This window comes from Camelus ferus, chromosome 3 (genome assembly GCF_009834535.1).
Source record: "Camelus ferus isolate YT-003-E chromosome 3, BCGSAC_Cfer_1.0, whole genome shotgun sequence".
Classification (NCBI taxonomy): Eukaryota; Metazoa; Chordata; class Mammalia; order Artiodactyla; family Camelidae; genus Camelus; species Camelus ferus.
Window position 1 is genome coordinate 109298899 of NC_045698.1, and position 11703 is coordinate 109310601.

Below are 11703 nucleotides of genomic sequence, written 5' to 3' on the forward strand. Positions count from 1 at the left end.
CAGTGAATGCACAGGCAACAGCTTTAGCCAATTAACATTCCTTTGGGGTTTGGGGCGCCCCCTGCCTTCAGCAGCACCTCGTAAATGTCAGGAGGGGCTTGGGAGTGGCCTGGACGAAGCTGGCACCCTGAGCCAGGTCTGGCCAAGCTGCTTCCCACTGGGACGAGAGGGGTGAGCACAGCCTTCCTGGGCAGCAGGGGAACCACAGTGAGCGCCTGGTCTGGGGGTGCAAATCAGCGTCACAGGGGCCAGGAGAGATTTATGCCAATAACTAGAGAAGCTCCCCGGTCATGGCCTGGGTTGTGTGAAGTCTTTTTACGTCAGGGAAGAGGGGGAAAGGCACAAAGTCTGCCCCTCCCCAACCTGACTCCCTTCCCACATGGATAAGAAAGGATAAAGCCTTGTCCAATCGCCTCACATTGCCCAGGGTACCCATTTCACAGATGAGGAGGGTGTGGCCCAGAGACTGGACATGGCTTGCTCAAGATGTCTGAAAGCCAGTATCAACAACAGGGAACAAACCATCCTCTGTGCCCTCCTTCCTTCTGCTCCGAATGTCGTCCGTGACACTTAGCTGTGGAGGGGATCTCCTGGCTCCTCCCTCCTCCTCCCTCTGAGCTCAGCTTCCCAGGCAGGATCTGAATGCCTCTGATTCCCCCTCTTTCTCTCCATATTTTTCTTTCCTATCACATCTTGGATTGTGTATTGGTTACTTTCTGTCTCCCCAGCTAGACTGTAAGGTTCTAAGGTGGGGCAGGGTCTGACCTGCTCACTGTTGAATGCTCAGCACATGCCTTATGAATGGATGAATAAACAAGTGGACACAAGTCCCACCTCTGCCTGAAGGCTCCCAGGTACCTGGTGGGAGAGAGGGTTTCCTAAGGTCCCTCTTTGGGCCCATTAGGGCAGCCATTCTCACAGGCAAGGATCCCAAACCTGCCGGTACGTCAGAATCTGCTGGCGGTGCCTGTGGAAATGCAGGTTCCCAGGCTCCACAGCCAGACAGCCCGAGGCAGGAGGGCTGGGAAACATTTTAGCCAGTGCCCTGTTAGAGTCCCATGAGGAGGAAAAACAGTGGCCCCTGGAGGGCAGGCCGGGAACTTTCTCTGTGTCCTCCCTGCTGAGCCTCAGGGCCAAGCCCAGTGCCCTGCCTGCAGAGGGTCCCAGCAGTTGGACTGGAAGTGAATGGAGGCTTCTGGACTCACCACAGCCAGAGAGATGAGTGGCAGGAATGGGGCCAGAAGTTACACAGGGCTTAGGTCCAGCTCCATTTCTGCCCTGTAAGAAGCTGCATGGTCCCCAGCTAACTGCTTTCCATTTCTAAGCCTTGATGTCCCCATTTGTAAAATGGGAGGATAAAACAGACCCCAAAGGGCTGCTGACAAGAGTAAGTGGGATTTTATAAAGGGCTACAAAGTCATGCACAGTGCATGACTACTCTATTCAATGCCACCATGGTCATAACTGTGTTGTTGGTAGTCTGGGACAGGATCAGAGAGGCTTTGAATGCCAAGGTGAAGGATGTAAATTTAGATTTCATGTCAAAAACATTCTTATTCATCTATTTATTCAACTCATGCCTACTGAGTTCCTACCATGCTCCAGGCCCGGCGCTGGGCACCGGCCATTCAGACACTGCCCCTGCCCCCAAGAAGTCTCCTGCACAGACCAGACCCACAGTGCTCACAGGGCCGGGCAGCTCATGTGGGTGGGCGTCCAGGGCAGGGTGGGGCCTGCAGCAAACCCACAGCCAGAGCCCCCATCTGAGGAGGGCAGCCTGTCCTCAGCCTCACTTCTAGGACGTCAAGCCAAGGGATTTTACAAAAGAAGCTGGGAATTTGTACGTAACTCTCCTTATTTTTAAACGCTGGCCTTGAATTCAGAAAATTAGTTTAAACTGGGAACTGAAGAATTGAAGTAGAAGTACACAACCTAGGGTGGGATGGGGTGCCCTCCGCCGAGGAGCGGCCTGGCCCAGGCTCCTGGGTGCAGCTCAGAACAGTGGGGATGCAGGCTCCTGCAGTCCCTCCCTCCCTGGATGGATGCCCACTGGGGCAAGGAGCCCATCCTGGCCCAGCTCAGGCTACAACAGCAAGCCCAGGGAGGGACCACAGCTGCTTCCAGAGATGATCATTCAGGTGAAAGATGAAATTAGGAGTATGAGAACGCGAGGGAATCGCCAAGGGAGGTGGAGACAGAGGTCCAGGTAGAGTGTGGACCAAAGCAGGGTCACACAGCAAGGAACTGCCAAGCTAGGGTCAGAAGCAGCCTGCAGGCTCCCTGAGCAGTGCCGTTTCTGCTCTCTCAGGAAACCTCACAGACGACTTGCTACTGTTCCCTGTTCCCATACTGGGGGATGCTGGGATTAGGTTCGGCCAGATCAGGGGTCGGCAGAGAAGTGGGACATTTGCTCCTCTTCCCAGAAGGGCATGTGTTCTAGCATGGGGAGGGGGGTGGAGTAGAGAGGGAAAAGCAATCAAAATAAAAAAAAGTTGTTGAGGGTGAGAAGCCACTAAGGACAGAGGCAGAGTCTGATCTTACGTTGTGCACCCCCCAAACCCCCCACCCAGGACACACACCCAAGGACTTATCAGGGAGCTGGACACGTGGGAAATGTGGAAAATAAATGCATGCTGACAAATTTGTTCTCTCTGGCTAAGAGAGACGGCGCTCCGCCACGCCTGGGTGGAGTTCAGTATCTCCGCTGTTCCTGCACATCCACTTTGCGGAATGTTGGAAAGTGGGGGAATTTCTCCGAGCCGGTGTGTTTGCAGCCCCACGATCACCGAGACCTCGGCTGCTCCTGGGGCTCGTGGCACCTGCTGCACCAGCGCTGAGAGCGCGCCTGGGTGTGAGCGGGGCGCGCAAATAAATCCCGCCACGAGGGGGCGATAAACACCAAGACCCAGGGCTGGGGCCCCCGAAAGGGTCAGGATCCTTGACATTCGCTCGGCTTTGGGCATCTAACCCACCACGAGCCGTGCATCTGCTGACTGTGCCACAGCTCTTCCGGGTGCGCTTCTCAGAGTGTCGGGGCTGGGGGGAGGGTGTGGGCTCCCCAGAGTTTGGGTGTCTGTGGGTGAACGAGGGGGACGCCCCGCGAAAATTAGTAGTCCCGAATCTTGAGAAAGAGATGGCGCATTTGAAAGGCTGGTATGGTGGGGGGAGGAGGAGGGTAGAAAGTGATGGAATATCGGGAAAGGGTAACTGAATTGTCAAATGAATGAACCTCCCATCAGTTACCGTGCATTGGGACACTTCTCGTCCTTGTTTCTCTGTCTCCCCCTAGTGGAAATCAAGGGAGATTTAAAATCTTTTTAACAAGGAAGATACTCCTTTTTTTGTTTCCCTTTTCTGTTCCTCCATCCCCTCCTTACTCATCATTATTTTATTTTTAAATTTCACTTGTTTGCTTGTTTTTACTCTTTCACTGTTAAATAGCCATCAGTCAGGAAATGGAGTCGGGGGCAACAAATAAAATACTAAAATTTGTCTAGTTCCTGGCTGAGTGTCAAGTCATACTGTTAACTTATAAAACCAAGTTACTGAATAATATAAACACAAAACTCCATATGCGTACATGTACATATGCACGAATGTAAGTGGACTGAAAAGTTTGGGGAAAGAGTTGAAAGGATACACACCCAACACGGTGACTTTGGGGAAAGAAGTAAAGAGATTTTAGCTTTACCTATAGGGATTGCATTGTTAAATGAGCATACACTATATGAAATTAAAAATTAATAAAAGTAGCTTTTTCAGTATAAGGCTAATTTATGCTTCTTGAAAAATTACAGTATTCAATATATAGTTAAGTAAATGCTAATTATTAAGTAATACATATGGTATAATTCCATTTCTTAAAATAATGTGTGTGCATGTACAGAAAAAGGGCTGGGAAAATAAAAACTTAACCACTGGTTATTTCTGAGTGGTAGGGTTAAAGCAATCTATATTATGTTTATTCAATAATCTCTGTCAGGGCTGTAGTTCCACCTTATCATTGTTAATAGTTTATGATATTCTGTTATATAGACATAATTTATTTAATCCTTTCTGATTGATGGACATTTAAGCAGCTTCCAGTATTTTCCTATTATAAACAATGCTGTGGTAAACATCTTTCATTTCATAAGGATGAATTCTGGAAGGGACACCTCTAGGTCAGAGTGTGGCATGTGACATTTTGATATATATGGTACCAAACTGCTGCCCAGGAGAGTTTGATTCATTCTCAATTCCTGCACCATAACCCCCCACACTTAGCAGTGTAGAGAGCATGTGTTTTCCCATTTACCTCCAACACTGGAAGTTGTCATTCTTAATTTTTGCCAGCCTGATAGGTATAAAAGGCTATCTCATTTCAATTTGTGTTTCTTTCGTGCCCAAAGTGGTGAAATAGGAAGGCAGGGTTTCCTTGTGCTTTGCCTTTTCTTCATATATATTCCCGGGGTGAGACTCTTAACTATACATAGCAAGTCTTTATACTAAGTCTTTTTTTTTTTTTTTGTATTTTCATAATTTTATTTTAGTTTCCTCTTTATACTAAGTCTTGCTGTTTGATAGGAGAAGGTCTTCCAGTTTCATTGATTTCTTGACTGTTGTTTACTCTTCCATGTATTTCTAGAATAAGTGTATTATAGTCTGCAAAAGACCTTGGTGGCGTTTTCATTATATTGATTTACCCTTGTAAGCCAGGAAGAATTGACATCTTTTACCCATGATCATGATGTATATTGTTATTAAGCAGATTTTTATTTTTTGACATTCTTTAGTAAAGTTTTATAATTGCCTTTAGAAAGGTGTTTTTTGGTTATTGTTTCTAGGTGTATAATTTTCTTGGGAGTTTTTGTTTGTTTTGCTTTGGGGGATGGTGTTTCTTTCTTGTTACCTATTTAGGATTGATTATTATTGATGGATTTCAACAAGGCTATTGATTTTTCCAGCTTGATCTCATATCTAACCACTTGCTGAAATCTGTGATTGGTTTTAAAGGTTTGAGGACCAATTCTCTTGGATTTTTAAGATGCCTGATCCAATCATCGATAAAAAGTTTTGTCTTCCTTTCAAAGATTTCTACTTCTTTTTCCTTTTTATTGTCTTATTTAAGTGTCTGGAACAGTGTGGGTTTGTGAATCTATTTTTCAGCTGTGAATTTTATAGTTTAAATGCTGATTAAGTATTTGTATTTTGTACTTGCAATACATCTTAATTTGTTAACAACCAACTGGATTTTAGGGGGAGGGTAGAGCTCAAGTGGTAAAGCGAATGCTTAGCATGCACGAGCTCCTGGGTTCAGTCCCCGGTACCTCCTCTAAAAATACATAAATAAATAAGCCTAATTACTTCCCTTCCAAAAAAACCCTAAATAAATAAATAAATCACTCTTCAAACTGGATTTTAAAGATTTGTTTGGAAAAAATGTAAAATATCTCTTTAATAATTGCGTATTGATTACATGTTAAAGGAAGATTTTGTATATAGTGGATTAAATAAAATATCTTATTAAAACTTCTTTCATCTGTTTTCACGTCTCTCAATGTGGCTATTAGAACACTTGAAATGATACTTGTGACTTGCTTTATATTTCCCTTGGACTGAGTTTTGTGAAGAGTGCTGGAGTGGTGGGAGGAGTCGGTGAGCCTGGGCTTGAACAAGTCCAAGTTCATGACCTTGTGACCTTGAACAAGCCCTTCCCTGCCAATTTTGGCTGCCTCATGTTAAAAAATTGGAATCATGAGTCCTGCCTGCCCCACACTCTCAATGCTATTGTGAGGACCAAATCAAACAATGTACGCAAAAGTGTTTCATAAGCTGTAAGAATAATTTACAACAATTCATTGTTAGTTTTTGCAGGAAGCCAGGCTCAGCACTAAGTGTACACATGCATTACCTCACTCGGGGCATGTCACAGGCCTACAAGGTTCATACTGGTGTCAGCCCCATTTTACAGATGAGGAAACTGAGCCTGAAGGAGACTGAGTGACCTGCCCAGCATCCCGGACCTGGAAGGACCACCAGGATCCTACACCAGGCTGACTGATCCTCGACTTCACATCCTCAACCCATGGCACCCAGCAAGGGATGCAATGACAACGACCACAAAACAAGAATGGAAAACCCTGCCTCCTAATAAGTGAAGTAACCACGTGCATCTGTCCAAGCTCTGCAGTGGAGAGCTCTGCTGATGAGGGCCAGCAGCAGGCTCCAGCCACTCACCGCCCTGATAAGCTTGGGCAGGTCCCTTGACCTCCTCAAGGGCAAAGTGGAGTTACTGGTAGTGGCCACCATGTGCTGGTGATTGAGATAATGCCTACAAAGTGTTAGCACATGGAGAGGGTGTGGAGAAAGAGGAACCCTCCTACCTGTTGGTGAGAATGTAAATTGATGCAGCCGTTATGGAAAACAGCGTGGAGTTTCCTTAAAAAACTAAAAATAGACTTACCATATGATCCAGCAATCCCACTTCTGGGCGCATATCCAGAGGAAACTCTAATTTGAAAAGATGCATGCACCCCAGTGTTCATAGCAGCATTATTTACAATAGCCAAGTCATGGAAGCAACCTAAGTGTCCATCGACAGACGACCAGATAAAGAAGCTGTGGTATATTTACACAATGGAATACTACTCAGCTGTAAAAAAAAAAAAAAAAGAATGAAATAATGCCATTTGCCGTAAGATGGTTGGATCTAGAGATTATCATACTATGTGAAATAAATCAAAGACAAACGTCATATAATATCACTTATATGTGCAATCTTTAAAAAATGATACAAATGATCTTATTTACAAAACAGAGAGAGACTCACAAACATAGAAATCAAACAATTATCAAAGGGGAAAAGGTGGGGAAGGATAAATTTAGGAGTTTGGGATGAGCAGGTACAAACTACTATATACAAAACAGATAAGCAGCAAGGTCCTAATGTATAGCACAGGGAACTATGTTCAGTATCTTATAATAACCTATAATGAAAAAGAATCTGAAAAAGAACACATACATATGTATAGCTGAATCACAATGCTGTACACCAGAAAGTAACATAACATTGTAAATCAACTATATTTCAATTAAAATTTTTTTGGGGGGTGAGGGGTAATTAGGTTTATTTATTTAGTTATTTTTTTATGGAGGTGCTGGGGATTGAGCCCAGGACCTCGTGCATGCTAAGCATGTGCTCTACCACTGAGCTATACCCTCCCTCCCTTCCAAAAAGAAAATTTTCTTTTAAGTGTTAGCGCAATGACTTGTATGCAAGAATAAGGATTTTCTTTAAAACATTTCATTACCATCTTAACCATATTTATTTACTTGTTTCTATTTTTTTTTAATTGGGGTAACGTTGGTTAAAACTATGAAATGCTTCACGACTTTGCCCAGGCACCATGCTGCTCTTCTCGGCATCGTTCCAATTTTAGTATCTGTGCTGCCAAAGCAAACACAGGAACCAGGATTTTAAAACATGGCCTTTTCTCCTTCCAGCTGTGGCCCCAAAGACTAGCTGTGTGATTTGGCCACACTGGCTCACCTTTTGGCTCCTGGGTTTCCTTCTTATGAAAGCGAGGATCACAGCAGTGCTATGTTGGGATTTTGTTTGTGGGTTCATTGAGACTGGGCACTCCTGGATACAAGAAATGCTGGACAAAGTGGCCGCGCGGCTCCAGTGATGTTGCTGATCAAGTGCTCGGCGGGGCCCTGGGCCTGCAGGGGGAAGCCCCAGCGGGGTGCTTCTCAGGAAAGGAAGGCATAAACCAGGGGATATGGATGCAGTTAAAAGGGCCAGGTGGGAAAGCGTACCCCTTGCAGCAGAGGGACCCTGGGGGCTAGGCTGTGCAGGGCTGGGAAGGAACGGGGCAGGTTTGGCCCAGCAAAGGGGAGCAGAGGGGCTCTGAGCTTCCAAGGCTGACTTGCCTGCTCGCTCCAGAGTCTCCTGCCTTCTTGCTGGGGCCATCTGGGTGGGTACCCAGACTGCTGCCTGCTACAGTGCCTCCTCTGCCCCTCTGGACGGGTGGGGATGGCTGGTGTCCTCAGCATCAGAATCACCCCCCTGGGGCTGTCTCCTGGCCTGGCAGCCTGGCCAAATGACCCCAGGCCTGACCCTCCCGGCTCGGTGACCCCTCGCTGCTTTCCTTTTGAACCTCCCTGGACCACCTCTGGATCCATTTCCCCACAGCCACACTGAGACCCTCCACACAGGTTGCTTCACCTCTCTGGACCTGGTTGCTCAGTGCCAAAAGGGGAAATGGAATCACCTTCCTCTGACTGGGGACTGTGGAGACTCTGGGTTTAACTAATGGATGTAGAAGGGATTTATGCCAAACAAACCACCCTGCAGGTATTAATCTCCTTTCTAGCCCTGCCACCTTAGATCCATCTGTCACTTGGCCTTACAGGGCCTGGTTTCTCATCTGAGAGTTGGGGGTAAATGTGATACACTGCGTGAGGGTCTTCATCCATGTGTTCATTCATTCGGCCAGTGTATTTTGGGGTGCTAGGCGCTGTGTGGGCCCCAGCCATGCTCAGGCAAACCCTATCCCCTCCTCTGTTTGTTTCCCTCAAACTGGGGGGCACCTCGCTCCAGGTGGGAGGTTCCCAGTGTGAGGCCGGGTACCAGAGCTCCACAGAGTGAGCAAACTCAGGACCACGTGGTGCCTTTCTCCTAGAGCTACGTTTATCTAACCCCAAGAGAGTCTCTTTTATTCTGAAAGTATCCTTTTGTATCTAGGCAAATCGTAAAAATTCTTTTTTTTTTTCTCTTAAATTGAATGATGGTAACCAGAGGGCGTAGTTGATTTTCTAAATGTTCTTCTGGGGCAAAATGAAGAGCTGGAAACTCTGGTGTGGTGGGAAGGCTCTGGAACGGCTCCCTGGGATCCCCTCTTCCTGGCGTTCAAGCTCTTGTGTAATCCCTGCCTTGGAGGATGGGCTGGGCCTGGTGATTCACTTCTAAGACCAGAACACAGACACAGTCACTTCCTGATTAGTGGCAAAAGATGGTCACTTCCATCGTGACGGGTGACCCCTGCCCGTGCCTTCTTGTCTTGCCCCGGGGGCTTTGATGAAGCAAACTGTGATGGCTGAAAGACTGACAATCCGGCCAGGAGCAGAGGGTGGCCTCTGGCCAACAGCTGGGGGGGTGAATCCCACCAGCAGCCGCCTGAGTGTGGAAGCAGACAGTTCCCCAGCCCAGCTGCAGGGCCGGACTAGGGTAAGGCATTTGGGGCATGTAGGGACCAGTAGTTTTTAGGTCACTTTGTTATGTTGCAATAGATAACCAATACAGCTGAGAATTTTTTAGTGTTCCTGGCCTGTGGGAATCCAGAATTCAGGTGTCTGTGGTGGTAAAAACAGGTTCTTCCTACTCCTTTTCAGATAAGCGTGTGAGATGCTATCTTAAGGGTGGTGAGGCAGCCCCAGGGACAGACCTGGATTCTAATCTCAGCCCTTTCTCTAAATAGCTTTGGGCAAATTACTTTGACTTCTCTGAGCCTCCTGTTCCTCAGCCGTGAAATGGGTATAATACTGTTTTCCTACATAAGATAATGTGTGTAAATACCAATAATTACCATTTATAGAACTTTCTTTCGCGGTAGGGCCACTGTTAAATATTTTACATGCATTATTGCCTTTTATCCTCACAAACATATAAGTTGTTATTACCTACCTTCTTTAGATGAGAAAACTGAGACTCACAGAGGCCTGGGACCGTTGAGACCCGCCACACTCCCACTCAAAGGCGCAGGACTTGTGTGTCTCTGAGGCTTTGTAGGCCCTGGACAAATTGTGACTTGAATGAAACAGAAGACGGGCGTTCCAATGTGTGCTTTCTCACTTGTGGCCACTAGGTGGCAGCAAAGACAAGCAGACGAGCCTCCACCACCTTAACGCGTAGCTGAAAATCGACTCCTACCTCATTTCCCTAAATATTTATGGCATGCTTGTTATGTGCTAAATGATTTACAGTAATTAGTTGTATTAATGCTCGTCACAACCCTATGAGGTCTATTATTACCAATTTACAAAAAAGAAGACGGAGGCGGAGAGTTAAGTCACTTCCCAAGGTCACACAGTTAGAAAAAGGGCATGAATTAAGTTAATCGCTTGCTGTGATTCCTGCCAGAACTTTTCCATGCCAGTGTCCCTGAGCTGCTACACGCCTTGGTCAAGAAAGAGTAGTTTTGTTTAGATATGTTTTCAGAGCTCTGTTCGTACATATGTTTCTTCAATTTGCTTTTCTCACCTGCCAGTGAGTCTTGGAAACATTTCCAAGCTTTCTAGCCATTGTATCATATTCCATAGTGTGGTCAGATCGCAGAATGTCTCGGTAATTGACCTTCTGTGGGTAGTCATTTGAAATATTTCCAATATTGTTACGCTCTTACCAAAACCACAAACATCCATGAACAGTGCCTCTGTTGTAGCGTCTGTGTCCCGGGGACTCCCAGGAGTGTGGTCCTGGGTTGTGGGTTGTGTGTGTGGTTGTGTGTGGATGGAGATGCTAATTACCCACAGGTGGGCCTGCCCGTCGGCGTGTGGGAGGCAGCCCACCTCCCATGGCAGTGCCAGCCTCAGGGGTGACCCATGTTCTTGCTTTTGCCAATTTAACATAAGAAATTTGGGTTAAATATTTTGGTAACAGACTCAGCTACCTTCAGCTTCCCTCTTCCTTTCGAGTGAGCAGTTTGGATGACTGAGAGTGCCCTGGGGGAGAGATAAGAGAGGAATGGCCCCAGTCCCCTCCCCGGCGGAGACTCCAGCAGAGTGGACCCCCGTGTGTGCTTGCGTGTTGAGAGGTGCCACTTTTCAGGTTTCAGTATACAAATCCCACCACAACAACCAGACTAGGAACCCTCTACACTTTTGTTCACACAATAGGGCAGGGGGGCAGGGGAGAGGGGGAGGCAGGATTTGAAAGGCGTTGGAAAATACCTCAAGGGAGAAAGCCAAAGAGACAGGCAGGACTTCTAGGCCCCTCCCTGTGATTTTGAGACTCTGAGAGGGGAGATCTCTCAAGCCTCCTTATGGTGGAGTAGGGGCTCCCAGAACAAGGGGCTATCCCTAAAGCGAGAGACTCCTGTGTAAGTCCCTCCCACTCACCTGACACCCCCAGGCCTTCACTGCCTCATTCCTCTCTGCACCCCATCAGCTAAGAGCAGTGATTTCTCCCATTTTACAGATGAGGAAACTGAGGCTTAGGGCAGTGAATGCACCCCGTGGCATAAAATGAAGTGGTGGGCAATACAGAGCAGTCATAGGCTCAGGGACACGGGGCTAAGTGGCATCAACCAGGTGAGGGCTAAAGGTTCTCCTGGACCAGCAGGGGAGGCAGACACTCCCCAGGCTGTGCCCACAGCAGCGACCTGAGTGTCATTCCCGCTTTACCTTCTTCTGGGTCTGCCTGCCCCTCCCCGGGGCACACGTTATCTGTGTCCTGGGCACACAGCTGCAGACTCTCACCAGCTGAGGCCCTCCCTGGAAGGCAGCATCTGACCTTTGGACATGTAAACAAGCCTTGGCCTGGCCCAGGGTGGCCAGGCTTGTCCTTGGGGCCTGCAGTCATGGGCAGCCCCAGGCAGGCCTGTGCCCATGTGTTCAGGGTCACGTGGCCTTCCAGCTTCCACGTATCACTCAGAGTTGATCCTGGGGGCCCCAGGACATCGTGTCTGTTGGGCTGTCAGCCAGCACACTGGGGGGTTTTCA

The 11703-nt window shown here is 47.4% G+C and overlaps 1 pseudogene; it reads right to left on the reverse strand.

Annotated features, from left to right (window-relative positions):
• Positions 1-7351: 7351 nt before the first annotated feature.
• LOC116662838 lies at positions 7352-7445 on the reverse strand (annotated as a pseudogene).
• Positions 7446-11703: the final 4258 nt, after the last annotated feature.